This window comes from Prunus mume, linkage group LG2 (assembly GCF_029339155.1).
Source record: "Prunus mume cultivar Tortuosa linkage group LG2, ASM2933915v1, whole genome shotgun sequence".
Lineage (NCBI taxonomy): Eukaryota > Viridiplantae > Streptophyta > Magnoliopsida > Rosales > Rosaceae > Prunus > Prunus mume.
In genome coordinates this window covers 18759911-18765982 of record NC_142699.1, presented here as the reverse complement: position 1 = coordinate 18765982, position 6072 = coordinate 18759911, and the positions used below count along the sequence as shown (strand labels likewise).

Here is a 6072-nt window from a genome sequence, read left to right as displayed (position 1 = left end):
TGCTGGCTTTTGAACTTCACCTTAATAGGGCTATGTGTGTGGTGTTGTCAGAGATAAGAGTTCAAAACTATATGTTGTTACTCTTGTATATTCTGAAGTTCCGTCACTATGTAAAGCTTCAAGTTGAAAAACACCTCTACTTATGCATAGTCTTATGATACGTTGCTTAATTAATTTATTTCTAAAATAAACAAGTGGGGGATTATTGAAATTGGTATGTTTATTTTTTATTTTTAAAAATATATATATTTTCAATGATTCAATAATTGCCTTAAATTGTTTTTATTAATAGGATTTATTTTCTATTAATATGGGTTGAATCTTTTTTCAACTGATGCACAACGTCTCTTTGTGATAATTTTCTATTAATATGGGCTGAATCTTTTTTCAACTGATGCATTGATGCCCACAACGTCTCTTTGTGATAAATCTTGTATATATATATATATATATATTTGATATAGCTAGGAGAGAAAGGACACAGACCATAGCTATTGCCTTCCTTCTCTTCATATCTTTTTCTTATTTTCTAAACTAAGGTTTCTGAGCAACATAGAAAGGTGTTTGTATTCGGGTCCTTCCTCAGTGCAAGGAAGAACCTAGACATATGAGATTCTGGGGCTGTTTTATTCTGGGGACGTAGTGGCATTTTCTGAACTGCTTGCACAAATTGGGCAGAGCCGTGAAACGTCTTAAAAAGAGCGACTTTGTACGCGACTCATCCCAAGAATCGTTCATAGCTTCACAACGAATTTTTCGGGTAATATTATTCTTTTAATTTTCTCTGCTTCAACAAAGGAGATGATCTGGAGAACCTTATACTAGTTGGTATTTGGACTGTACCCAAAGCGATATGTAGCGTGTGCCTCGCAAGTTTTTATTACATGGGAATGAGGAAGTTTGATGGACTCTCGAGTGGCAGGGTTAAGTATGAAAACAAACCAGATACAGAGGGTGCACAAATAAAGCCATGGACACTCTCCACATGAGTAAACTAATGTTCAGGAAATTGGAAAATTTCGGCACTAAGTGTTGGAACAGTCCCTTGTTGCTTAATTTTTTGACTACAAGAACCGGTAAAGCTGTTGGAAGAAGAAGTAAGGGGTGTCGTTGCGGTGAAAGTTGCGAAGGCGGTAACAAAGGAAGGACTGGATGAGGGAGGACCAAGACTTGCATACCCACCTGCACCGCGTCATCAGATCCTTTGTTGGTAACCGTGGGAGTATATGAGCGAATATGATTTCGGCTGGGAGCTCTGGGTTCGTTGCACAACGTTTTATGGCCATTGAAAGACCTCCAACCTCCAAACCAACAAGTCTTCAAATTAAGACCTAAACCTTGAGGACCAGGGAACAAACAAGAGAGGATGCTCTGCCCTTTTGCTAAGGTTTCCCTTATTTAAATAGGAAAAAGAAACCTAGTGCTGGAAGGAAAAACATAAAGAGTAAGTTAGGAACCGCTTTATTTGTATTGGGGTATTTCATGGGATTATGATGTGCCTTGGTATAATAATAATAATAAGTCATGGATCATTTATCCATCGCAAGTCACCATGACATGAGACTCATAATTAAACTAGTTTTATAGCAGGAGATGATGAATGAAATATTCGGATCTTGCTTTGTACTGACTGAATGAAGAGGAAACATTGAACAATTACACACTGATTATCTATGTTTACACCATAATCAACCGAGCATATCCAGCCTCAAAATGACTAACACCAAGGTAGACACGCATTCTCTCCTGCCGAAGAAAGACACTCTTCCGAGGTGCCAAGCACCCGCCAAAACTCTCGACTGCCAAAGCTCACAAACTGCTAAACCTAATCCCCATGACACGTGTCACCATCGCGGCGACTTGCACAAAGTCCCACATCGAAAATCTACACCAATCTCCCACTTTCACTTCCCTATAAAGAGGGCACAATATCCTAGTAAAAAAGGTAACTACTTTTCAACCTTTTACTATTACTCTGCAAAAGTTACCCTTCTTAGCTGACTTAAGTATCGGAGAGCCTTCGGCTAGCACTCACACCGGTGTCCGAAGCTTAACACTCGCTTCTCCCATTTTTGTCTTCTGCAGGCTAGCCTTTATTGAAGGTCCAAACCCTTTCCCTGCTGAAGGCAAATCCCTTTTATTTTCTCTGTTGACCCTCTCCGAAAAAGAGCATCAACAGTTTGGCGCCGTCTGTGGGAAAAGATACTTGAATCCTATTTTTCTCTACCAGCCTGTTGAGCACCACCCTTCTCCGCCTTCTTGGCCCGAGACTCCCTCAGCCGCTTCTGTATTTCGGGATCATCCAGATCCATGGTCACCTTTGTGCTTCCCCTTATGATCCCTGCCACTGCACATCAAAAGCCAAGTTAGTCTCAACTACAAAAAGATTCATAGGACAAACAACAACAAGTGACCCAGGTACTTACTCCCTTGCAAGAGTCCGGACTCGTACAGGTTCTTCTGGGTAACTAAGTTTCTACGCTCACGCTGGTCTCTGACAACAATGACCTCACTCTCTCAACCTTGTCTTCTCGCTCCTTGGAGATCGGTCCCCACTTCACCGAACCTGCACCACAGTTTAGATATCAACTCAGCCATTTATACTTGCACAAGCCCAAAAAAAAAAAAAATATATATATATATATATAAAGACCCAGGCGTCAAAACACTACAACACAACTAGTCTTAAGGGATGGGGCTAAGGACCTATAAACTGGAAGTGGGTTAGAATGTGTCTGGAGACGGTCTTCCCTGGAGGACACTCCCAATCATCATAGGCTAAGCACCATCTGTTCCGCCAAGACTTACTGCGTACTCGGCTTATGCCCAATAAAATAACCTCTCTCCTTCGCCTTCCGGCAATTGGCTTGTACCCAGCCAAAAGTTCCATGTTGCTTGGAGATCGAATACAAGTACATAAACTGCTCAAATGTTGGCTCCCCTCAACCCAACCAACCACCAAGCAATGTAAACTCCATGCAGAAGTAGCCAAAAGTTGGGATTGTATTGCCCCTTGCATACCCCAACTTGGCCAGCATCATCTGTACCCAAGGATGAAACGGTGATCGAGACCATGCTGGTACATATCGATGAATATCATCACCGAACCCTCGGAGGATATCTCACTACATCCGTAGTAACTTTGGGTAACCAGGCCCACATAGGGTGGCACACTATAATCTATCCAAGCTCAACCAACCCCGCTCACCAGTATTCCGCTTTGCACGGGACACCAACCGGATGTCCACCTCTCGAAGTGAAGCCCAGCTATACCCACAGACTCGATGGTGATGTCCTGATTGTTCGAGCCCACCTCCGGTGTATGTGCCAAAGCTAGAACCCGATCAACACGGCTTCTAACACTTTATACTTCTTCTGCATCTCCTATATGCCTCGACTCACACTCTACTGATGGCCCAGCCATCTCACCCTCATGAACTACCATCCTAGCTTCTATAAGCCCTTCTACAAAACCCTCTGTCTGGGAACTCTCATCTTCAGAACAAATATACTCACTGGCCTCTTCACTCTCAAACATCTACAACATGCAGAAACAAGAAAAGGGAACTAATGCACATGCAAGGAGGATCCAAACACAAAAACACAAAATCGGATGGCCTCCACATGCTTTTTGATCTAGATGCATACATTCAACATGTTCATACTCATACTCAAGGTGTCCATCCTAATCTTGAACATGTTCATACCAAAAGTTGAGTTTCATTTCGAAAATTCAAGGGAAATGAGGTCTAACCTTGTTTGCACCACCACGGAAATTAGCCGGAAATCTCCTTGGCCCTAGCACCACCACCAAAATCTCACTGGAAATCTTTCTCCTTTTCACTTTCTGGAAATCTTTCTCAAAAATCTCCAAGTGTGATGCCTACGTCACTCCAAGTTCCTATTTATAAAGCTAGCAAAACCCTAGCACCCTTTCACCTTCCCTCTCAAAACCCTTGTACCTTCAACAATTTGAACTTCAAATTCCAAGTTATAAAAAAAAAAAAAACAGAGGGAATTCGAGGACCTTGCCGAACGGCAAGGCTTGTGTAGACTCAATTTGAGGGCTTCAATGCTTGACCAAAGCCCAGGTCTTGAGGCTGAGCAAAGCAAAAGGGGTTGACAAAACCCAAAACTGCCGAACTCACCTTGCCAAATGCTCAAGGCCCGGCTTCAGTTCACGCTCATTCAGCCTACCCAAGTCTCACCAAAGGATCAGCTCCAATTTGTCCGAGTTGCCAAGACCCTACTTGCATAATCAACATTAGTCTCGGATGGGCATTGCGAACGGTAACCACCGTACGGTGGAGGCATGCAAACACTCACCACCAAGGTTCCAGTCACGATGGCAGCCCCCTCAACAAATGTTTCTGCTGACCCGCTAAGGACCCACTCTAGCAAGCAACCCAACGCAAACCCGTACTTGCAGACTCCTCAAATCTCAAGACTCAAACCCACAAAAATTCATCTTTTCGAAGGCAGCCTCCACGGAGGCCATTAAGGAAAATGCACACCCTTGCGAACGGTAAGGGTGTGGGGAAGAAAGTGGGTGATTGAAAAATTGATGGGTCGAGAAACCCGGTTATCTAATGCGCTAGAGCCTTCTTCAAACTTGTCCTTGCCGAAGATCAAGAAGACCCGACACCAACACCAGGAAAATGGCAACCCTCGCCGAAGACACACCGGGCCTCTAGAAATCTTCAATCAACCCCTGCCGTTCGGCAATGGTTGAGCAGAGACTAAGGGGAACAACTCTCGGGCTCTAAATTTTGGCCCCGACTTTGACCCAGCCTCACGATCTCAAAGACGCAGAAGGTGATGGCATAAACAAAAGCTGCGGCAAGTCTGGAACTAATGAAGATTGGCACAAATTTATTTCCAAAACCCTAGCTCTATATCTTTTTTTTAATCACCTGTCGAAGCAAAGAGGACCTAGCTATCTTATCGAAGCACAGATAACCTAGCACTAATATTATGCGTACTAACACACCTTACTCAAGGCCCAGCTTTTCGCCACAGCCCATTATTTGCCAAGACCCAAAAAAATCAGTCAGCTGCCTAACACATACCAAGCCTCGGGAACCCAAGCCACTTTGACCCAAGCTCAGAGGTAGATGATCTCAAACCCCTTGCCGAACGGCAGGGGTCATGTCTTGACAATTCAAAGCTCACCTGCCAACTGTTGCTCTGCGGTGCCAGGCCCTCAACATTCATTCAAAAAAAAATATAACAAAGAAAAGAAAAAGAAGGCTTGCCAAAGCTCTAGGTACCCCATGGGCCGACCCTACGGCGCCCACTAAACCTAGAATGCTCGGTCATGATTACACAAAAACTCACAAGTTCCCAACCCAGAAGTCACTTCTTGACCGCGAACTTGGGGGACTACTGTTTACACCATAATCAACCGAGCATATCCAGCCTCAAAATGACTAACACCAAGGCAGACACGCCTTTTCTCCTGCCGAAGAAAGACACTCTTCCGAGGTGCCAAGTACCTGCCAAAGCTCACAAACTGCTAAACTTAATCCCCATGACACGTGTCACCACCGCGGCGACTTGCACAAAGTCCCACATCGAAAATCTACACCAATCTCCCACTTTCACTTCCCTATAAAGAGGGCACAATATCCTAGTAAAAAAGGTAACTACTTTTCTACTTTTTACTCTTACTCTGCAAAAGTTACCCTTCTTAGCTTACTTAAGCATCGGAGAGCCTTCGGCCGGCACCACACGGTGTCCGAAGCTTAACGACGCTTCTCCCATTTTTGTCTTCTGCAGCTAGCCTTTATTGAAGGTCCAGCACCCTTTCCCTGCTGAAGGCAAATCCCTTTTATTTTCTCTAAGTTGACCCTCTCCGGAAAAAGAGCATCAACAATCTAGAACAAGATTTTTGACCGATCGAGCAAGAAAACATCCTTCTTCATACAATCCCACATTCCCACGCCTCTCTCTCTCTCTCTCTCTCTCTCTCTCTCTCTCTCTCTCTCTCTCTCTCTCTCTCTCTCTGTGTGTGTGTGTGTGTGTGTGTGTGCAGAGTACAACCGAGGGTGTTGAGGCCATTTGAAGAAACAC

At 44.1% G+C, this 6072-nt stretch overlaps 1 long non-coding RNA gene across 1 annotated transcript; it reads right to left on the bottom strand.

Annotated features, from left to right (window-relative positions):
* Positions 1 to 1631: 1631 nt before the first annotated feature.
* Positions 1632 to 4240, bottom strand: LOC103341395 (uncharacterized). Its single transcript, XR_016123636.1, has 4 exons — positions 4149 to 4240; positions 3755 to 3962; positions 2427 to 2566; positions 1632 to 2347 (listed from the first exon to the last, which is right to left on the bottom strand). It is a non-coding gene; the product is annotated as an uncharacterized LOC103341395 (long non-coding RNA).
* Positions 4241 to 6072: the final 1832 nt, after the last annotated feature.